The sequence below is a fragment of the Cornus florida genome, unplaced genomic scaffold (genome assembly GCF_030987335.1).
Source record: "Cornus florida cultivar Cherokee Brave unplaced genomic scaffold, ASM3098733v1 CherokeeBrave_3.0.0_Hap2_Chr08, whole genome shotgun sequence".
In the NCBI taxonomy this organism is placed as follows: Eukaryota; Viridiplantae; Streptophyta; class Magnoliopsida; order Cornales; family Cornaceae; genus Cornus; species Cornus florida.
The window spans coordinates 76,234,789-76,260,142 of NW_026775578.1; the positions used below are offsets into that span (position 1 = coordinate 76,234,789).

Consider the following 25,354-nt stretch of genomic DNA (forward strand, 5'->3'; position numbering starts at 1 on the left):
CCATGTTGCACCTCAAGTTGCTAATCCACCACTAACATTGAGATATCACTATGTGCCTAATGAGTATAATGCACCCACATGCATTCAATTGCCACCATTTAGAGCACACCATTATGAGATTAAAGCACAAACTATCCAAATGCTACCTAACTTTCATGGACTTCCTAGTGAAGAACCTTACAAGCATTTGGATGAGTTTCTTGAAGTTTGTTCTACCGTTCGATACACGGACATGCCAGAAGAAGTTTTAAGGCTGAAACTTTTTCCATTCACCCTTAAAGATAAGGCGAAGTATTGGTTCAACAACCTTAGGCCTTTTTCTATAACTTCTTGGGCAGAAATGCAACAAGAATTTTTGAAAATGTACTATCCAGTTTCGAAGACCAATGCTATGAGAACTGCCATTAGGGAATTCACACATGGGGAGGGAGAAACTTTCCACGAGGCATGGGAACGCTTCAATGAATTGCTTAGGAAGTGTCCTCACCATGACATGCCTAAATGGCAATTGGTCCAATTCTTCTTTGAAAGCTTATCGGACAATTATAAAGGCATGGTTGATGCTTCAATGGGAGGTTCTTATATAGACCGGCAAGAGGAAGACGTGTGGCGTCTTTATGAGAGCATAAGTGAAAACTCTTTGCATAGAACATTGTCATCTAGGAATGATAGAAATTCTCAAGGTAGGAAGAGTGTTGGCTTACATCAAGTTGACCACTCAAATGATATAACCGCCGAGATAAAGTCTTTATCTCAAAAGTTTGATCAATTGATCAATCAAAACTTGGCGAATTAAGTGTCTTCCTTTCCTAACCATTCTCCTAGAGCTCAAAATGAATCATGTATGACTTGTTCTAGTGTTCTTCATTCTACTTCTAATTGTCCTCATGGACAAATTCAAAATGAACCCATTGAGCAAGTTAATGCAACATTTTTGAACCAAGGGAACAATCCTTATGGTAATCATTACAATCCCGGTTGGAGGAATCATCCTAATTTTTCTTGGAAAAACCAAGGGGAGGGCTCGAACTCTTCCCAAGGCGGTTTTCAAGGGAAATACATTCCACCTCCACTTCAAAACCAAGGATCCCAAGGTTCAAGACCATATAACTCACAAGGAAATCAATTTGCTAATTCTCATTTTCCTAACCAATCATATTCTCAAGGAAATTCTAGAGGTTCCGCTTTTGAGGAAAAGGTTTTAAATGCTTTGGGCACCCTAGAAGCAAATACTCAATTGTTGCATTCTCATTCTCAATCAATTGCCAAGCTAGAAACCCAAGTAGGGCAAATAGCTGAAACACTTAATGCTAGAGAGAAGGGAAAGATGCACGTGACTGCCCCAATCAAACAACAATGTGTTGTAGAAACCAAATCCTCATTGGAAGGGCATAATGTTGAGCATGTCAATGCGGTAACAACCTTGAGAAGTGGTAGGGTAGTAGACAATCAAGTTAGAATGCCTAATGAAGAGAGTGAACCGGTACAACCTCAAGTTGTCACCCATCCCGTTCCACACACTATTCCTCCTTCATTGCATGTGCATGATCTTGAGAATGAGGAGCCCTCAAATTGTGAGTTGAAAGATGATTTCCAAAGAGATTCATTGAAAACAGTGTTGAAAAATGTGTTTGAGAAAAGTTCTTTGAAAAATGTTATTCATGATTCTTCTTTGAAAAGTGATTTGAAATCCAATGAATCGAACAAGTCCAATGCTGAAAATTCTTTGAAAGAAAATGCTGAAAGAGTTTTTGAAAAAGCTCCATTTCCGGACGCCTTGAAAGGGTCCATTTCAAAAGAAAGGCAAAAGACCAAGAACAATGAGATAATGGATATGTTTAGGCAAGTCACAGTTAATCTTCCACTTTTGGATGCAATTAAACAAATTCCGGCTTATGCCAAATTCTTAAAGGACTTATGCACCCAAAAGCGGAAGAACAAGAGCCAAACATCAAAAAAGGTGGTTTTAACCGAACAAGTGAGTTCCATTCTACAACACAACACTTTGCCAAAGTTTAAGGACCCCGGTGCACCTACAACATCTTGTGTCATTGGTGAACATGTCATCAACCGGGCACTTCTTGACTTAGGGGCTAGTGTTAACCTTCTTCCCTATTCGGTTTATGTCAAATTGGGCCTAAGTGAATTGAAACCAACGTCAGTGGTTTTACAACTTGCCGACCGATCCATTAAGAAGCCTAGGGGGATAATTGAGGATGTGTTGATTAAGATTGATAAGTTCTTCTTCCCGGTTGACTTTATCGTCATTGACACGGAACCGGTGCCCAATCCAAAGAACCAAATTCCGGTTATCCTTGGCCGTCCTTTCTTGGCAACCTCAAATGCCAACATAAATTGTAGGACGGGGATAATGAAGATTTCTTTTGGGCACATGAGAGTGAAGTTGAACATCTTTAACCCCACACCCAATCCATTTGACAAATATGAAGAAGAGGTTAATGTGGTAGAGAATATCATGATCTTGCTTGTGAAAGAAATGAGCTTTTGTGCATGAACAATGTTTCAAAGCCTTCATCTTCATCTTCAGCATTGCATGCCAGAAAAGTGATTTCGAACTCTTGTTGTGAAAGGGCGTGGAAGCCCAAGGAAAGTTTTGACAAAGAACTCAAGACGTCTTTTGAGTTTACTCCAACAAGTTCTTCTAAGAACCATTTGTTGGGAGTGACTCGAAACATCTCTCATCCCAAAAAGGAGGGGATGCATTGCAAGATCTTTGATCTGGGCTGAAAGAGCCCAAGGTCTTGCTAGAGACGTTAAAGACTAGCACCGAAATTCGTAAGATGTCAAAACCCTATTCCTCCCTCATTTCTATCTTGCATTTTGATTCTTGCGAAGTCTAGATACTGTTTTTATGGTTCATATACATTGGAAGGAACTGAGTGAGGGATTGCATGAGCATTCAAGTCATTTTGAATATTGAGACATAATTTCGATCGATCCAAGTCTTGGTTCGATCGATCGAACTTTGGTTCGATCGATCCAACTATGGACTCGATCGATCCAGCTCTCATTTTACACCCAACACTTAGAAAAATTTTGGACCTGCATCCAAACTCCAAAATGCATGCTCTCGGGATCTCCAAATTTTCAAAAGTTCGATTCGATCGTAAACCATTTCGATCGATCGAACTACCTTTCGATCGATCCAACATGTGGTTCGATCGATCATGAGTCCCAACACTTAGAAAAATTTTGGACCTGCATCCAAACTCCAAAATGCATGCTCTCGGGATCTCCAAATTTTCAAAAGTTCGATCGATCGTAAACCATTTCGATCGATCGAACTACCTTTCGATCGATCCAACATGTGGTTCGATCGATCATGAGTCCCAACACTTAGAAAAATTTTGGACCTGCATCCAAATTCCAAAATGCATGCTCTCGGGACTTTTAAAAAATTTTCATGTTCGATCGATCGAATTCCAAGTTCGATCGATCCAAGGTTCCAACACATATCAACTCTTGAACCCTTAAACTTGTACATTCTTTATCCTCTTCGATCGATCGAAATCTTTCTTCGATCGATCGAAATTTGCATCTCATTAATTTAATTCCCTTTGATTTTTCAAAATTTATTTCAAAAAAAAAAAAAAATCCAAAATTTCAAAAAAATGCCATTAAGAGTGGAGACCTAAGTTCGATCAATCGAACTCTGCATATCGTGTTTTTAAAAATATAACCGAGTTGGATCGATCACTTTGGATCGATCCAACTTCAAAAGGAAATCAAACCCTAGTCTCCCTCTTCTCTCAATCTCATCTCAATCCTGCCAACCTCAATTCCAATCATCTTCCCCATCTCCGGCGAGCCAATTCCGGCAAGGTAGAGCCTTATTTTCACCGCGGCTTCGCACCCTCTCTCTCATCTCATCCCTCTCGGTTTTGAGGTAAACCGCGAGCCATTTCTTGATTTAAAAGTTTAATCGATGCATGATTCATGATTTTCTATATTGATTTATGTTGTATGTGTATTAATCATCAATTTTGAAGCATCAATTTCATGATTATGATATACATATTCACACATGCATTCGGCCGAACCAAAATTGGGGATTTTTTATTTGATTTGGCATTTAGGGAGTGTTTGGGTGTTGAGGATGGGATGTTTGGTGTGTAGATGGGCCCACAAACAAGTTTGTGTGGGCCCCATGCTCTACATCTCACAGATCTGCGACTTTTCAGATTCGGCATTCGCACAGTTCGATCGATCGAACTTGTGCTTCAATCGATCGAAGTAGTGAACTTTATTTCACTACCTTCGATCGATCCAATCTTGTGCACTTTCATGCTTCGATCGATCCAAGTGTTGGATTGATCCAATTCACTTCGATCGATCTAACCTTTGAACATTTTTCACTTCGATCGATCAAAAATTTTCGGTGATCGATCGAACTTTCAAAGATCACACATACACACTCCATTCATCTCATGTTGTCTTCATGCTATCTTTATATGCACAATGCCTGTGATATTCCACATTGGATGCATTTCATACCTATATTGCTTAGCATGACTCACATTTCATTATTATCATAGATTCATGTCATCCGTATTTTGTCTATCTTATTTGACATACATGTTTCTATTATGCACTTAAATTCTTATATTTGGCACTGACTTATATTGATATTTTCTTGTCTTTTTGCAGATCATGCCTCTGCGGTACAAGAGTACAGCCAGGAGATCTTCGAGGCCACAGCGACCCCGCAGACATATACGGCCCAGGATAGAGATGGTTGCAGAGCCATCTCATGCTCAGGCGGAGCCCGCACAAGCTACTCCCCCTCAATCCCCATCCCACGAGGCTGAGGACGGAGCTGACCACATGCCATCTACATCCCAGGCTCCTCCAGCCTTCACACCATCACCTTCTCCTGTGCGCCATCAGGCAGATGCAGCCGCCATGCCATCACCGCAGCCACCTCTACCGGCTCAGCGCCGTGACCAGTTGCTGCCGAGATATGCAGCTATGACCGTGGCTCAGGAGTCATACTTTGATACTGAGTACTTCTCCGAGTCTATCCTGACCCGGTCTGGCTATCAGGATATCATGCAGCGGGGCCTCTCAGCCATCTTTGCCCCAGTCACCGGCCTTGTATACCCGCGACTGGTGCGGCTATTCTTTCAGCATCTCCGGCCCTCGCCACGATCTACCGCAGAGATGATCACTACACTGGACGGCCACGAGATTGTCATCACAGTTGACACTCTGGCCAGTGCTTGCCGGTGCCCACACCGGTGTCCACCTGAGCTTGCAGAGACATACCCGAGGCTGCATAGGCCTTCATTTTCTGACATGGCTGTCTCCTTGACAGGCCATCATGCCGGTGGTCAGACATTCGCCACCAGGACCTTCTTGCCTGACGACCTCTGGTTCATTGACACAGTTCTTTTCCAGAACATTTACATGGCGGGCCACAAGATCCAGAGGCGTCATGACTACTTGACAGCTCTTTACGCTTTTTACACGGGCTGCTGGGTATGATTCTTTCATTTCCAGGAAGGACCCTAAGCGGTCCAAGGTCCTGCCCTTCGGACACCTCATCACGCAGATCCTTCTTGACCAGCGCTACAGAGTGCCCCCAGATGAGGAGCCCCTTGCACGGTCTAGTTTCTATAGGAGGAGCGACTGGAATAAGAGCTACAATGCTCTTATTCGGAGTCTTCAGGAGCCAGCTGTAGAGGCAGCAGCTGAACTAGAGGAGGAGGAGGCAGCCCAGGCACAGCCGGCACCTCCAGCAGCAGCAGATATCGCAGCGGACGACACACCAGTCGGTCCGGCTACCGATCACATGGACATTAACCTGGAGCGACCTGTGGAGGAGTATGCCAACGCTGCAGATGATGCTGATGCCGATGATACCAGTGATCGAGCCGCTGCTCAGGAGTGAGTTCGGGAGTCTTCTTCAGAGGCATCTCTGCCTGAGTCTCCAGTTCCCACTCTCGGATTCGGAGCACGCTTGCAGACACTGGAGGAGGATGTAGCAGCCATGCGAGCTGACATCACTGCCCACCGAGCTGAGTTCACCTCTTTCAGGGCTGATGTCATGGCTTGCTTTGCCGATCTTTCCAGCCGACTCCCTGCACCTGCACCCGCACCTACACCTCCAGCCACTGCAGATCTTCACGATCAGGCCTCCTGAGACTTCACCTCCAGTTGTTCTATGCTTTCATTTCTTTTATTCTGGATCTGTATTATACTGTCACTGTTACTGTATTATACTTTACGGCCGGTCTGTCGGCTTTATTATTTTATTGATGTACCTGCACTTTATATTCTCTATATATTGCTTTTTGATTATGGATGTCTCTTAGTATCTCATATTTGTATGTTTGACTCCATCAGGTACACCATAGTGACTTCAGTGAGAGAGTGCTGCCTAATTTTTCAGGACCACTCTTACGCCTCTCTCTCTATTCTCTATTTATCCCATTTTACACTTGCATGTCCACTGTGCACTGATTATCCTATCTTATTATCTAATGAGTTTATCCGAGTGCAAACTTTTCAGGACCATAGTTTATCCCAAGTTTGGGGGGGCCATGCCACCCACTTTGGATACTTTTATCCCGATCATTCATATTTAAAGCACTGATATACTTTTTCCTTTGTTCTCTTCACACATTGAGGACAATGTGCAGTTTAAGTTTGGGGGTATTGGTGTATATTTCAGTGTTACTTTAAAATTTAAATTTTGAGCATGTCTTGTGTATTTGAGGGATATTTCTATACTTGGTCCATTTCTAGCTATGATTTTGATCTTTTGAGGACTATATTGCTTAAAATTTAAAAATTGCTTGACTTGAGAGTCCAATACTCCTTGTATGCCTTGAGGATGCCATTTAGGAGTAATTTTTTCAAAAGATTGATATCTTGCTTGCATTTGTGGTCCACATCATCCTGAATTTGTGATTGTTTTGAGATTCATTTTAGGATTCTACACTAGCACCGGTGCACACTAGCATTCATTTGTGGGGTACATGCTTTGTTGATTATTGAATTAGTTATATCCCAATTGGGCTAGTAGTGCATTGAAAGCTTTCATTCTTGATAAAGGTGGATAACAACCCCTTTTCATTGAGTAGCCGGGATTCTTGCCTCATTAAACAGTGAACTTCTCGCGCCGAAAGGTGGAGGGCCCAAACTCTAGGTTAATAATTGAATTGAAAAAAAAAAAAAAGAAGAAAAAGTTGCAAAAAGTAATAAAAGTGAGGACTTCTCCCAAAAAGTAAGAAGTGGGAAATGATTAGATGGTTGTTGTCTTGATTTGTAGCCTAGTTGATTTGAGTTTGTAAGTCCGTAGGGGTGTCTTAACACCTAATGCCCTAAAGCCATCTGGTTTGAGAGTCATTGACCTAAAGCTCGCTATATGAATCTTCTAGAAAGCTTAAGAGATCAACACATTGCACAATACTTCCATCTTTGATCCTCAATAAAAATAAAAAAAATAGAGTGAAAAGAATAAGCGCACCTAGAACAATAAAGCTTTAATAAAAGGTCCACTCTCTTATCTTGATGATCGGTACTAGATTTGTGTGCTAGTTTGAGGGTAAGGATGTGATTATTTCTCTAGTTAGCTAAGATAGCAACACACTTGATGCCGGACCTCTCACAAGGATTCTAAACTTGTTTTGATTTTCATGATCATTTTCTTGATGTGTGAAGGACCATGCTTGCTTGCTTGATATTGAAATTTTGGGAGATTGCTTAGAAACAGTTGAAAAATTGCATACTTGAGGTAGTTTTCTCCCAATGCTTGTTGCAATATTGGTGCCTCTTTTAAAAGAATGAGCTTAATGTTTGTGGGTACCATTTCTGGAAACCCTCACGAGACTTTACTCGTCCACTAGGGGTAACCTAGGGGTTTAAAAGGCTTGTTGCATATGCTAAATGCAATCGTGTTCCCTGCGAAAATGGTGTTATCATTTTACTTGCTTTCCAGTTTATACTTGTTTAGTTGTTCATTTCATTCCTTTACTTCTTAGTTCATTGCTAGGGACTAGCAATATTTAAGTTTGGGGGTGTGATGAGCACTGAAAAGTGAGCATTTAAACCCGTTAAGCTTAAGCATTCTAGTACCTTTATCTATCTTACTTTGCCGCTTTAGACTTATTACGTGTTATTTATATTTTCAGGCACTAATCCCAAAATTGAGCTAACTCAGCCAAATAAGAGCTTAATTGAAGCAATCCTGAGATAAACCAAATGAAGGAGCAAAGTGGAGAAAGAAAGAAGCAAAAAGGAATCAAAGTTGTGCAGCTGAAAAGTTCGATCGATCCAACTTAGAGTTCGATCGATCGAACATCTATGATCGATCACAGTACTTCTCGATAGATCCAATCTTGGCCTTTGCTGAAATTCCAAGTTCGATCGATCCAACATCACCTTCAATCGATCGAACCCTATTTTATCCTATTCAAATGATTGATCTTATCCACAGCTGTACGCTTACCAACCACTTTTGTCCTTTTCCCCATAAATATCTTCGAAATATCTCAGCCTTGTCCTTATCCGGAGGAGTCAGACCACTTCGATCGATCCAAGATGTAGTTCGATCGATCGAACCCATCTTCGATCGATCCAAGTTAAGGTTCGATCGATCGAACTTCCTCCAGCGAGAAAAAGTTAAAATCCAGCTCATTTATTCCGTCCTTCACCCAATCATTGGAGAATATGCCTTGCACGACCACAGCTCATCATTGGGTGTATTTGACCTACCTATATAAGGAATATGATACACTTTTTGAAGGGGAGTCTAGAGTCTCTTGTCACACATTGAAAATCATCTTGGAGGCTATTCTTGGAGAGGAAGAAGGGAGGAAGCTAGAGCAACCATTGGAAGAGATCTTCACCAACAAGGAGCAGCCATGGAGTTAGCCCTTGAGGGTTGGATCATCACTACCATGAGTGGCTAGACATCTTCTTGGGGCTAGAGTTAGCCCCAAGCATGCTTTCTATACTCTAATCTTGTGTATTATTGAGGGATTAGTGTTGTATGATACATCTTGATATTCATGTATATATAAATCTTGATTATTTCATGGTTTGTATGGTTTAATGCTTCCAATTGACTATTCTATGCTACCCATATGTCTATGTATGCTAAAGTAGGATATTCATGTGCTTATCTCTAGATTTAGTGTTTTTGATGCTATAGATCTAGAGATTATCAAGATGATATGCTTAATGAATGCTATTTTGGTTCATTTGATGGTTTATGCCTATTCTTGATGGTTTGTGCCTCTCCCCTAGTCTAGATAGATTTATTTTCATGCTAGTAGTGTAGATTTAGTGTAGTGGTAGTATAATGTCAGATGGGAGGACAATCTACTCTTGATGTTTGATGTTCCATGCTTGTGAGTTCAAATGGCATATTCCTCTAATATTGTGTTGCATGTGGATTGTGAGCTTAATGAAGGATTAATGACTTGTTTTGATCTATTGTGCTATCCCCATGTTGTCTAGACAATATATGCTCTATTGCTTAGATATATTGTGCTCTTCACATGATGTTTAGACAATACTTGCTTGATTTGTCATCCTTGCCAATTGAATCAACCTAATGCACACACACGCTTATCATATTGCAACACATCCATTACCCTCAATTGATCACTTGTTAGTAGTATAGAAAAGTATTGCTTGGTGGTGATCTCTACACCCCAAGACCTCTCTCTCTCTTGTTTACCTCATATTATTTTATTTAGTTGAATTCAATTTTGCTTAATCAACCAACCAACCAATTGTGTGATCACTCGACCTACTAACCCTAATTACCATAGTTCACAATTCGATACACCATCAAATCCCTTGGGACGATCCCTACTCGCCCTATCTATATTTTATATAGAGAAAGGTAGTAGTGGCTTTTTATAAATGTAAAACTTGGCCACCTCCTAAACACACACAACTCTCAAGCTTTGTTGGTTGTGGCGACTCCATCAAGGAAACCAACAACAAAGTGTGTGGTGTGTGGTGTGTGGTGTGTGTATGGTCCAAAAAAATGACTTTGGAGTCTTCCAAAGTCAAGGGTCAAAGGTGCCATCCACTAACACCACTGAATGACCAAACTAACCCCCAACCTCACCAAAACCACCAACATGCCATGAAATGTCTCTCGCCACTAACTACCCATATGTGTGTGTGTGTGTAACAACTATACATGCTTAATAAAATAAACAATGCAATAAAATCACCGGGTCCCACATAGCTTGTAAAACGATGTACGAAGAATAATTAAAATAAAATACTGAAAAATCCGGTACATTACAGCTATGAACAATTAAGTCATTTCAATATAAAGCTTGACTACGCCTTATGATTTTTCTTCTTATTTTGAATATTTGGGTTAATTGTGACAATTTTTTTTCTAGTATTTATTATTTTATTGAATATTAAATTTCTCATTTTGATAAATAGGTCATTAAATAGGTTAACACGTTAACATGTTTAATAAACAGGTTGGATTAGTGTTGAGGGTTCCTAACACGATTATTAAATGAGTCGGGTTTGTGTTTACCTGTTTAATATAATACCCTTACATCGACACGAAACGATTATGACCCACGAATACGAATTGCAACCCCTAAGTTCTATTCCCTTGGCCATACATGCACTACAATTATTACACTAACATGTATACAAAACCAATCCTTTTGAGCATTTTATTAAATATTTAATGTGATAAATTCAAAATCAAAGCCTATAAGTAACTATCAAAAAAACCAATCAAAATCCTAACTGTCGTGAGAAAGAAAATATATATATATATATATATATATATATATATATAATCATCTAATTAACATACCTAACACCTTGAGTGAGCAACGAGCTGGAAACCAGAATTTCATACAGCATGAACGTCGGTTAGGATCATTTAGCTTGTATCCGATTAAAAATAGAGCTATCTTGCGTATAAAAATACTGACAATGAATTGATATGGTGCATTTTCATTGGGTGTTCAGAAGAATGGCATGATGTACAAACCCTTTTGGGGGTGTTGTTGGAATTATAAAAAAATAATAATAATAAATAAATAAAAGCATTTTTATCAGTAAAGTTGTAAAAAAATTATAAAAACATGTTAGGTGTTTGGTGACACATTATAACAAGTACTTTTCATAATTAAATTATTTTTTAATTTATTTGGTAACAATATTTTTTTAAACACGTATATGGCTAATTTTACAATAATATCCTTTAATAAAATGTTACCATATTTGATAATAGTAACTTTATTAAGGAATGAGTGTAATTGTCTTTATAAAAAATAGAAAAGACAAAATTGTCTAATAAAAATAGTTACATAAAATGTTCAAAATCTATTCAGTTTTGAAATATCCAAATTCTAGCTTCACTCAAAAGCTCTACTGAACAAAATTTGGTAACCATTAACAGCGGAACATCTACTCAGTTTTGAAAGTTCCAAATTCTATCTTCCCTCAAAAGCTCTACTGAACTAAATTTGGTAACCATTAATCTAAACGGGCTTTTAGTGCCTCCAATATCTTATCCTATCTTATACCAATTTTAGAGTCGGGAAAATTCATTTACTCTTCACCAAAAACCTTTCAATATACTTTTCAATGGCAATCCAATTTTTTTTTCACATGGGAAGTCCCCGGAATTATTGAAATTGATTTCTACTATTTTTATTTTATTTTTATTTTGAGCAGTGATACACATCATCAATAAATTTTATAATTTGGATCTTGAATGATACGTGGCTCCCTCTCATAGGCCAAATTTCCTATATATATATATATATATAGTAATATGAGTAATTTTTGGCTAATTTCTTGTAAATAAAATTTTCATCTTTTATAAGAGTCTAAAACAGAGTTAATTGATCGAAATGAAATCTGACTTAAAAAGTGGACAAATGAATGATTCAATATATAAAAAATAATAATAATAATAATAATTAATTTCATAATATCGTTTAATTAAATTTTGTTTTCATAATAAAGTTTAATTTAATGGAATTTTTTCTCTTATGGTCGAATTTGAATCACAGGGAATACAACTAAAATTAACACTACAGAACGATTAGCGGAGAAGTTTATTACAAAGAGAAGATTGATTTTCATCCCAAAAATTTGATAGCGTGGCTATATTCATGGAATAATAATTCTTTCTCTATCTAAAAACCCTCTTCACAACTAGTCCTCTCTATTTCTTCTTATACATATGTATTTCCTTCTTGACATATGGACAGAGATGTGTTCCCTAAATAAATATATATCTACTCTCTCTTCAAAGAAGGAATAAAAACTATCCAAATAGAAAAACAAAGAAGGAAATATAAATAAAAAAAGTAAAAACGTGGTAAATAGAATGCTGCCACATTTTTTATGATAAACATCATGAATCATTTTCCTTTCATTTTTTATGATTAGATAAATTCTTTTTCTTTCTTTCTTTTTTTTCTTTTTTTTTTTTGTTACAATGGTGCTTTCCATTTTTCATATTATTTCTTATGTGATTTACTTGTGGTAACTAGGGATGGCAAAAATCCCCACCTGCCCAGTTTGAGGCAGTTTTGGGGAACCGATTATGTAAATGGAAACAGGGATGGGACTGCTTTGAAAACCCGACGAGTTTTAGGGCAATTTCAGGGAAGGGTTGTCCTGCCTCGAATATACTATAAATTTATTAAACTACCTTTACATACTATGGTATATTACAAAAATAGGTTAAGTACATATACACACATAAGGAAACCCTAACCTAAATTTCGTTTTATGTTTTAAGTCTTGAGAAAAAAAAAGAGCCGCAAGTAAGGATGCCAACAATCCCCACCCCAGCGGAGCCTCACCCTATTTGGAGCAATTTTGGGTAGGGATGGCAATTTCCCCCAACCCAATGGGTTTTCGCTCCACCCCTAATGGGGTAGATTTGGTAGCCTCCGAAATGGGTTTGGGGCAGATTTGGTAAAATAATCGAAAACTTGAAGCGGGTTTGGGGAAGGGCGGATTTAGTGATGAACCCGTCCTGATTATATATGTATCTTTAACTTTTATATATATATATAAAAAAAAAATACATATTAAATATTTTTAAGAACTTATTACTTTGCTGAAGTGTCTGTTAATATATTAATATTCATTACTTAGTAATTTATTAGCCCAAATTGAGCACATTGGGTTAGTTATTTTTTACTACATAATAAAAGTGGCATAACCCACCCCGCCCCGCAATTAAACATAGTACGCGGGGACGAAGTCGGTACTTTGTCTACCAGAGTAGGAGCAGGGATGATATACCAATTATAAACCCATTCCGAAGTTGGGACATAGTTGGTATGATGGATTTTCTAACGGGGCGGAGTAGGGTTTAGCCAATTTCGCCCCAACTCCGCCCCATTGCCATTCCTAGTTTTAGGGAACCAATTATGTAAATGGGGACGAGTGATGAGTGCTAAAATATGCATATTCTAACCCTTGATCTTGAGTATATTAGGACCTTATTTTATCTTATTTTCTTGTTTTAGTCTTATTTTACATTTTTCCCCTTTTCAGGTGTATAAGGTTGAAATGAGCTAACTCAGTTGAATTAGAGCCATGGGAAGGTCAACCAAAGTCTTGGTGGGAAGATGGAGCAAAATAGAAGCAAAGATGTAAAAATTTCCTGTGTAATCAATCGACTTCCACTGTGATCGATCGTACCTTGATCGTTCCAACCAGCTGCTATGATGGATCGAAGCCATTATCTTTACCCTCAGGAAAATCCAACTTCGATCGATCCAACTTCCCTTCGATCGATCGAACTTTGATCTTATCCTCATAAATAGTTTTGTTCTTATCTTCATAAACATCTAAGCCTTTGCCCTTATCCACATTATGAGCTGCCATGCTTCGATTGATCGAACCTTACCTTTGATCCATCGCGTCTGCCTCAAAAATTGTGCAAAATCAGAATTGAAGCCTGAATTCAAGAGAACTCGTGGTGCAATCATTTGGAGATCTTAGTGTACGAGGTCTGACCATTTGAGGTGTCATTTAAGCCACCTATATAAGGGAATTAGCCCTTTTTGGCTAGAGGTTGGACATTTTGGCAAAGGATTAGTTAGGATTAGATAAATTTTGGGACATTCTCTCTCTAGTTCATACACACACTCTCTCTAGGGTTTTAACCAAAGAAGAAGAAGAAGAAGATGAGCCAAGCCTTGGAGATGGATTGTGAAGCATCCTTGAAGACATCTACCTTCTCCATGAGTGGCTAGTCTTTCACTTAGGGCTTGGATGAGCCCTATGAATGTGTAATTAAACTATTGTTCTTCAATTTTTGGGGGATTTATATGTTGTAATTTGTGTTATGGTCTTTTGTAATCAAACTTGGTTGTACCAAGTTTTTTACTGATAATTCTTCCTATTGGATTCTCTATGTTGGTTGCATGTTGTCTTATGTGTAATTAATTGGGAATTAATCTTTACACATAATGTCTTTACTAATTGTGTTTAGTGATGACCATTCATGGTATTTATTGGATACATTTGTCAATTAGTTTGATAGGCTATGGCTTAATCTTGATAGGTTTCTTTATACCTTAGTTTAATTGTAGTTAGGTAGACAATTTATTCTTGATTTTGATAATCCATGCGTATTATTGCAAATTGTATTATCTTCTTGATTTATGTGTGTTTATAGCCATATTGTGATTACATCATATTTTTTCCCAATAGTTGAAGGCAAGTGGTTTAATGCATGAGCTTAGTGGTGATTCATATGCCCTAAGACTCTTCTCCTTATCTCTAAACCCTATTTACTTTCGCATTAATTTCAATTGCATGTTTCCAATAGTTTAATCAATCGATCAACCCTCTTTTCAATCTCACGTCCATTGGTGTCGAATTAAATTCCATCCATAATCCCTGAGGACGATCCCTTCTCACTTTATACTACATAGTATAAGTGTTTTGTGGCTTTTATAAATATAAAAGTTGATGCCACTTACACTCTCAATTCTAAACATTTAAAAACATTTTTTTTGCACACACCAAGGTAGCATCAACGAGGATGGAGGGCTACTTTGAAAAACCCAATAGGTTTTGGAGTGGTTATAGGGGTAAAAAAATTAAACGAGAATGGGGATGGGGAATGAGATCCCCACCCCAAACCGCCCCATTGTCATCTCTAGTCGTTACTATGGACACCCTCTTTAATTATCAAATTAAATATGGTCGGTTATATACTCACTTACCAAATTAGGGAAGGTGGGTTGAATAACATTTTCCGATTTGGTATTTAAAATAGGACTTATCCATTTGATATTGGTCCACGTCAGTGATCAGGATGGTGTACGTCCTCATTGGACATAAGTATTGTCCTATTTTCAATCATGTTGTTTTTATAAAATAATCTCCAAAACTCTGATTTTAAGTCAGAGCAATTGATGTTTTATTTGTCATGTGGTTGACAGAGGCGGGTGTGATATGGGTGGGTGCGAGACACGAAATAGCTATCACACTAACAGGTTAAAGAGTGTCATGTTCTTACATCGCCTAGGAAAGGTGAAATGCTATAAGTAGGTTCTTGTAACGACCCGAACCCAGGGTCCAAATCATTAACCGGGTCCTTACTCGAACCCGTGGTCATCTAAGGGCAAACAGTCATTTTAATGTCAAGACATGATTAATACATCATTCTAAGGTTCACAGGGTACCATTACATCATCATATAGCGTGGGTGGTTGGTCACAAGAGAAGAAGAAGGCAACACAGAATAAGTACAGGAACCGGTCGACGTGAAGATGGTACACGTCGACTGATATAGCTACCTTCGCCCAAGAAGCCCACTAGAAGATACCGATCAACGTGAGATCCCTAGAAGTCGATCGATTTGCCCTGATAAGGCCTGTTTGGCCTGTGTTTTCATGTGTAAAGCCCCGACACTCCTTTGGTCCATTTGGGACCTCAAATACAACCTAAACTTGACCCGAAAACATATATATAACGGTATAAACATAATTAAACATCTATGCATTCAATTAACCCAAAAATGAGTCAAATACATCATTAATAATCAAATTATACAAATTGTCTTTACACAATTACAAAGAATTTAAGTACATAAATGAGGCCACCATGGACGTAAATACAAGGTTATAATACTATGAAGAATCCTAACGTCATCTAAATCTGTGCATGCAAGTCATACACCATTTCTCCTCCGGTTTCCTGAAAATATTAAATAAGGGGTGAGTACAACTGCTCAATAGGAAATGCCTAAACACTGGCTTTGGACTCCCAGCCAACAACCAGAAAAGGGCAAAAAGAAGTCAAGATCACACTCGAAGAATTATCAGAATCACAATCTACGCTATTCAGTTCAAAAGATTATCACCACATAATCAATCATCATCATGAATGTCACTATGCCATGAAATGTAATGCCTTCCTAACCATAGTCCTGGCCCAACATACACACGCCAAAAACTGCTAATCGACTTTATCGATGCGAGATTGATACTATCCCTGGTTCCAAATCCGGCAACTATTTGGGGACTAGTATCAACTTTTCACATCCAAATCCGGCACGCGCTCCTTCTAAGTCGAATTAGCCCCGGGCTCGCGAAACTCGGTTTTCTTTATAAAAACCCTTTCTCATAACCCTTTCCAAACACATTCCTTAAAATCATTTCAACTTTGTTTTCTCCCAAACCATGATCATGCCATAAAGTGAATTCGTACATTATTCAGGAATAATCAAATATGATTCATACTTTCTAAACTCAAATAAGCATGCTTTATATCAATGGGATCACATCATCACATTGCAGCAAATAATCTCAAGGTAGCAACTCGCACATATATCATGATTTTAACAATATTAGCATTTCAAATAAACTTTCGACACTAATAAGCCTATGGCCTAGCGGTACAAGTGTCACGCCTCGAATTTTCTAAATAAAATCCTCGATTTCATTCAAATCAAAATACTTCAAAACACTCCCAGGATCTCAAAAGAAATACTCTTTTATTTATACAGAATCAATTCCTCAAATAAAAACACAAAATTCTCTAAATAAATTAAAAATAAATCCTCAACACCAACTCTTCCACCTGAGCCCGCTACTAACAATCCAAGTTCATCCTTGGTACCTGAAACTGTAAGGGGGTGAAACGGGGAAGTCCCAGGAAAAACCATAACAAAGATTTCAAGAAGTTTCATGCAAAATTAGTTTCACAAAAATATACATATACATTTAAACAAAAATACGTATATGCAATTTAAACAAAAGAGCAATCATAAATATTTGAAACAAATCATCCAAGCCATTCAAGGTACGATGATCCCTACTCTGAAAAATAAAATTATGGATCATCTGAGCACCAATTTTCCGGTTCCTTCTCTCTGTCCTCAAACTCGTTAATCTCTGTTCTCTCCAACAGTCTCGGCTGTGTGTGTGCTCTATTATTTCTCTTTTCTAAATACTAACTTTGCCACACAAAACTCAAATATATAAGGCAATTACACTGACATAACAACTTTTCACTATACGAAAATCAATTAATGGGACCCACAAATTTTATCACAAATATCTTACTCTTATCTTTTTCAGCTCACCTGCCCATTTCTTTCTTATCACCCATTCTTGTCTCATATTTCCATCAGACTAATTACTCCATCAGCACACAAAAAATATATAGTACATACAACTTGGTCAAAAGCAAAAAGTTATCATTACATTTTCTTTATTTCTTCTTTCCCACTCATTTTGGCACCATGCTGCTATTACACAAATGACCACATAAAACATATATCTATATATATATAATGCAAGAAACCAATTCAAGTGGGACCCGCCAACTACACATTATGATTTCCATTTTCTTCTCTCTAAACTCGGCTGGTGCATCTCCTTTGATTCCTATCACAACAGATTACATATATATATATATATATATATATATATATATATATTCATTGTAACAAAACCAAATTCCTTCTTTCTTTTTCTTTTCGGTCAGCACATTTCTTTTCTTTCTTTCCCACTAAATTTCATCCATTGTCCTTCTTTCTTTTTCTTTTCGGTCAGCACATTTCTTTTCTTTCTTTCCCACTAAATTTCATCCATTGTCCAACAGATATTATATATATATATATATATATATATATATATATAATATGCAACAAATATCCAAATCAACCCATTAAATAATTTAATTGGGTAAATCTCCAAATAAAATTTAAATACTCAATCTTAGACAACTAAAATCATGAATAAATTAAATTTAAAATCTTAAAAATTTGGGTTGTCACAACAAGGCTCTTACTTCCCAAAGGGAGGTCAAAGGTTTGAACCTCAGTAGAGGCAGTGTGTATGAGTCCCAACTAGGAATATATATATATATATATATATATATATATATATATTCAACATAGCATTTTCGTCAAGAACATATACGTCACTTTAACTTCTAATTAACATCATTTTAAAACAAATACGAGATAAAATTAGGTAGGGAAATCTCAAATAGAGGCAAAACATAATGCATTAAACACCTCTACCTCAAAATGCAACTAAAAGGGGTCCTTGGCAGGAAAGTCAACGCCGGTTAACGCCGCCCGAATGGAAAACTGTTCGGTGGAAATGTAGCCGACAACGAGGAGAGCAAACTGTCCCAAAGGAACGTTTCCAGAATTTGGCTCGAAATGGCTCAAAAGCCCATCCGAAATCTTAGATCTAAAACTTTAAAAAATTCGTAAAATATTCATCGCTCAACAAAAAAATTAAATGCTTAGACTATGTGGTAGATAATGATGAGGAGAACACTTTTCGACAAGAAGAACCGAGTCCAGAAAATAACCCGATCGACCGAAAAATGGAAGAGAAACTTGAGGCTTAAAAGAAAAGAAAATAAGAGGAAGGGAGAGAGCTGTGGCAGAGGAAAGAAAAGGGACTTTGGCCCCTTTTGACATTAGTTGTCAAGGTGGGGTCCATGTGACCGCAAAATATCTTATTTCCCATTATATGCATATACACATATACACACTTGCCACAAACACACCTCTTGGTATGTAGCCACTCAACCATGCACTAAATAAATAAATATGAAGTGCAATGATATTGAAAAATAATCCCGCGCACAATAAAACCGGTTGCGGGTCTCGCTCGGGACCTCTCGACCCGAAAAACTGATAAAATCCGAAATGGCCAACAATGCATTTTTAAGAGTCTCAAACTTGAAGAAATACCCTAACCAACTATCGGAACTCACCCAGCACACCCCACGGTGTCGGCACGTTAAACAAGGCAAAAACGAAATGATCTAGAAAAATAAAAAAATTCCTGAAAATGGAAAATAGGAAAAATCAGAATCATTACAATCTACCCTTAAAGAGATTTCATCATCGAAATCTACCCTTCTTAAAGAAAGAGGCCCGTAGTCACAGACCTTCTCAAGAAACACCACACAAAGCTGCAACACTATAAGCTTATCAATCTTTTTACCTTTAACACCGGACATCAATAGGCAATCACATAGCACTGCCACTAACACACAATGTTTACCCCCCAATGAGGGTACTCATCACTCACCACATTATATCATAAAACTAGCTGGATTCTATACCCAACTCAAAACAGACATTAGTCTGCTCTCTACTGCTACGCAAGGCTACAAAGCCTGAAAGAAGAATGGTCGCCAAACCACTAAACATGACAACATCCAATCACAACCCATCTTTTAAAGGATACACAAAACCCCAGAGAAGGAATCCCGTCAGCTGTACACTAAGTAAACATATTCCTGATAACCATACTCATGCTACTTAATACGCAACTACACTATCACATATGAGCAAAAGCGACTACTGACTTCAACCTTTAGTTCATTACCTATAACATATTTTAAGATGGCTAAACGTCGAATCTCTTAACACCACATAACTATGAGTCACTTAATTTCAAAGCGTACTATCAAGCACTCAGGACACAAATCCCCAAATAAAATCTTCAATAATTAAATGGTTGCACTATAACTCTTTTATTGGACACTTGGTCCTACTTAACACACCTTGTCACCTGAGACAAATCACCCAATATAACGCATAACACCATGCTTTTACCGTCACTAACAAGTCGAAACAATCATTGACCTTTGACCCTACATCGTGCTAAAAGGGGACTGATTCAGGAGAAATGGTTGGCCATGCCATTCTCATCATCGATCCGGTCTCAATACAAATGTCATTCCTGTCCTCAGGTCCAAATCTCAAACACAATCTCACACAGTCCACAAAATAACTATGAGATCCACTCACTATAAATCCATCGCTCTACGTAGCCTTAGCAACTATACAGTCACATACCTGCTCTAAAAATCCCAATCATGCCTTAATTATACAACCCATAACAAGCTCAAAGCAACACCGCCCCAAATACCACAATCATCAACCAGCATAAAAGTTCTCTGATCTTTTTATAACACCTATACCAAGTAAATAACTCTATAACATCATTCGATTCAATTAGTACCTCGTCAAAACACACAATACGACTATCTCATGCCTGAAATCTCAGAACCAAAATCAATCATTCCCATTATTCTTCACCGAAATCCCACATTCACTTTCTCTAATCACATAGTTCTAAAACGATTTCGATATTTATTCTCAAGACACTACTCAAATCAAATGTCTATGAAAGCATCCAAGTACATGACTTACATCACATCACCTAATCATCCTCAAACTTACAGTTCACGACACATCCCCTAGCCATCATTGCTAGTACCAAACACCAGAAACATGCAGTCCCTATTCGGCAACTCGTGCCTCACACACCGCTGGTCAAGACCACTCTAAAAACAAACACTACTAATACCAAAGACTCCATCTCCCTCCGTGGGACTGAGTCGACCAATTCAATTAAACCTTTATCGGTGAACTCTAACAGCATAACAAACCACACACGGGTCCGTTCATCCGCGGACGTGCACAACTCCTAAATTATGATACCCCCAGATTTCAAAATTCGGGTTGGCTAGGCCCACGCCCGAATATCCAGGGATATCAAAAACAAATCGGCAATAACAAACATAGAATACAATAGGATAAATAAGAATAAATAATTTGCTAAAAGAAAACTAAAAGAATAATCCAATAATAAAACCTCTTAATAAAATTCCATTAATAATAAAATCATTTTTATACAATAACTTTTCCATTAATACAACTCGGAAATCAACACTGTGTGGTCCCCTAAAAACCAATCTGAACAAGTAATAGTAATAACTGTCTATAACTGGAAAACGAGGCATAAAAGAATCTACTATGTAGAATCAGAAGAATGGAATAGATTGATCCCTACTCAGCACGAACCATCCTTTACACCTGAAGAACACCTGAAAAATAATGATGGGTCAGACCCACAAACAAGTTCTATTCTACTACAGTTCAAGCAAAGATTCGATACACATACACATCCTAGTCAATCCAACAATAACTAGCAGTCTGTATATATATATAAATACATACTAAAGGAACCTCACTAGACTATAGGGTTGCCTCAACCTGAATAGTATGCATTATGCAAAACGCACATATAGAGGGCATAAGTACCTAGACCTACCAGGGCACACAACTACACTATATCTAGCTCCACATCCCTGGTGATATACACGCCCTAACCACTGATCCTGAGACTTAAGCTCATATTATAGCACCATAATTATATATATATATAATCCAGTATAAATTAATCCTCTACAAGTAATCCTTTATTAGTCATTCAACTTATTCAGCTGACTTGACTTGAATATAAGTCGGACTTAACATTTTAGTTAATCCATTCCCTTATACAAAATAGGTAGGACATAACTTTTTTGGTTTATCCATCTCTAGAATGCCACCGTCCCATACCGATGCATTAAACCACATAATCCAATAATTGATGTAACATTCAAGGAAATACATCAAACAATCCAAAAATAACCATAATAATATGATATTAAGTTATCATAAAATAGGAATAACTTATTATTTATTCAAGCTTCCTATATCATACGTCCTACACAAACTGAATCTTGTACATGATAATATTTTATTATACCGTCGAATAAGCATTCTCCATACACATTTAATCCCAATTGATAGAACAATTTAAAAGATTAAATCCATTCATTTGTTTAAAACATTTAAATAGCAATCATCACTATAATTGAGTCTATTTAAATTTATTTAAACCCATACCTAGTCCCTATTTAATGTTCAGGACCCTTCAAAATCAACAAGAAGTGATACTACGTTGTTTATGAAACTTCTCCAGGTAAGGCTCGAGCTTTTGTCCTAACTGCTCAAGCACCCTGCTTCAGGCTCGAGCATCCTATTTCAGGCTCGAGCTTTTCACCTAATTGCTCAAGCTTTCCTTCTTAGGCTCGAGCTTTACATCCAATTGCTTGAGCTTTTCCCTACAGGGTCGAGCTTGGTCCCCAAGGCTCGAGCACTGTATCGACGACTCAAATCCTGTTTATATGATTCAACCTAGAATTTTTACTGTGAATTCATTCCTTAGTTGTTTCAGGATTCCTAGGCATGTTTCTACGTTCCATCAATCCATAGATATGAAAATTACATAATTTAAACATGTAAAAATTCATAAAAGAAACCAGATTTAATCCATGAATTTAACAATTCATACAACAAGAACAATATGAAGCAAATTCATACAACCTATATTCTAATCCAATTAAACATGCATAATTATTTACTTTTATGTGTTTAAAATTCCTGGAATCTCTTAGGCATGTATAGAAACACAAATCTAAGGGAGAAAGATAGAAGAAGAACTTACCTTAAACTTTCGAATCGAAAGTTAAACTTCTTCTTTCTTAATCTTCTTCTCTGAAGGGTTTTCTCCTCCTTCCTTCCTCTTCCTCCTTCTCTCTCTAACTCTCTCTCTAAACTAAAATCACGTAATATAATTTTGAAGCCTCCTACAGACTTATATTTATATATATATAGGTTAAAGAAAATTAACCCTAATCCTAATTCCATTCTAAGTCAACTTAATAAAGAAAATTAAAAAAAAAATTAAAAATATTACAAAGGTAACGTAAAATATGTTACGTATATAATTTATGTATATCCTTATTAAATAAATAAATTATATACATCACATTATTTATTAACAGATTATCTAATAATACTTAAGCTACCATAGTATTATAAGGTAACTTAAAACATGATACGTATAAAATCTATATGTATCCTTATTATATAAATATATAAAATATATACATCAGATTAAATATTAATACCCAAGTTATCATAAAAGTAATTTATAAATTACTTTCCCTTTTATATATGTATATAATATATATCTATATATATACATACACAACTATCCATGGATAATTATCCATACCCATCCAACCTCCTATCTAAGTAGTCCATGAGACCCGAATGGTTGGCTCATTACTAGTAACCATAACCATAAAATAAAATAAAATAAAACAAAATAGTCATTTACTTTACAATTAATCAAATACATCGTTTAAGCACACAACCTAATTAAACAAATAATATAAATAACACCTAGATAAAATACAAATAACACAAAAACAAATAGTCAATTAATCGAATAACACTTAATTCAATTAAACACATAAGCAATTAGTCAAATAATCAATTAAACAATTAAAAATGCAATAAAAACAAATAAATAAATACTGAGACTATCCTTTTAAAATTAGGGGTATTACATTCCTCCACCCTAACAAAAGGAATTCCGTCCTCAAAATTTGCCCTTACTTTCTTCCATTATGTTTGGAAACTATGAGTGAAAAACATCCTCCTATTCCTAAGTAGACGCGACCTCACTATGATGGCTCTACTTAACTCCAATATACCAAGTAATATACATGGTTCCTATATTTAAGAAACACAATAATCACACAATTCATAGGTTGTATCGAACCACAACATAATCCTCCCAACTTGACAAGGTAATGATCCATAGTCCTCCAAGTGCCATAGAATATACACACAAAACTCCTATGCACTCAGCGCTAATGATTTGGTAACGCTAATCCAGAGGCGGCTACCTTAATCTATAAACACAATCCTCTAAAAGTCAATGTAAGAAGTAAAATTGACCTTTCTCCAAAAATCGCCTTGCTTCTTATATTGAAAATAGAACGAGCAAACTACTCCCTGCTAGAAAACTCTAGTATATGAGTGCAACTATCTATAACATCCCACTACCACCTCCAAACCACGCGCAGTCCATTACAAAGGGGAGTATTTCTCTCCGACATATTTTTAAATGAAGTCAAGGTTTGATTGTATAAGCCTTGCTTCCATTTCAAACCAACAAATGAGAGGTATACAAGAAATAATATACAAAACCTCACACGTTGTCACCCCAACCTCTTTGTGCCAACAATACTGTAGACAAAAACTGAAAAGCGAAGTAAATGCTTCCAATTGTCCATGAAAACCTAGGATATACGCCTCAAACATATCCTTTATGGTCCAACTTAATCCCTTAATCAATTCCTCCGTCTATAGATATGAAGCAAAGTTGTTGCTCCAAAATCTTTATAAAGCTCCTTCGAAATAGCACTTTGTATCCACTAAAATGGACATCCACATGTTATAACACCACTATCACTGAACTATAGAACTACTATAAAGCTCTAAAATGAGCATCACTCAAATTAACGTTCTTAAGTGAACTTTCTCAATGCACCACTCTTATTCCATATGGAAAATTGAAATTTCAAATCAATGTTGATAATTCCCACCGACCGTCCACTCCTGTTTAGTCCTACTTCCATATTCGTTATAGGAAGTGGCCAAAGATTCCTATGATATCCGATGATTAACTTCCCACCTTTCTAGTAAATGTTATACTTAGGGCAATTATATACACGTCCCTATCCGTACATGTTCACCAAAACCGACATTTGATGTCGTGATATACCTTCTAACCATCTGAGCGCACCGAGAAAAATTATAAACTTTTCATCTCAGTTGCCCGACCGTCATATCACTATTTACACAAACTACTAAATCCTCTTCTAGTACCTTAAACTCCATCTGAGTAAGGTAACACCATCTCCAGGGTCTGCTTCGATATTTAAAGTTGACCTTCTCAATTATCTTAGTAATAACAAATGTTATGATTACACCTGCTATAAATTCAACTGATAACTCATCAACTAAACGAAAGATTTAAATATCTTATCGGTAGTTAAGAGCATCCATTTCCACTTTCGCTTCCAACAGACGGAACTTGATGCATAGTGTGAATCACCACTGTAATCCATCTAAACCGTCTCATGATTCATTCTATTCATATGCACTAAAGTCTTACCAGTT

At 37.1% G+C, this 25,354-nt stretch overlaps 1 non-coding gene across 1 annotated transcript; it reads right to left on the bottom strand.

The window, feature by feature from the left end:
* Window positions 1-386: 386 nt before the first annotated feature.
* LOC132272253 (small nucleolar RNA R71) lies at window positions 387-495 on the bottom strand. The gene has a single exon (XR_009470002.1). It is a non-coding gene; the product is annotated as a small nucleolar RNA R71 (small nucleolar RNA).
* Between the last annotated feature and the right edge of the window lie 24,859 nt (window positions 496-25,354).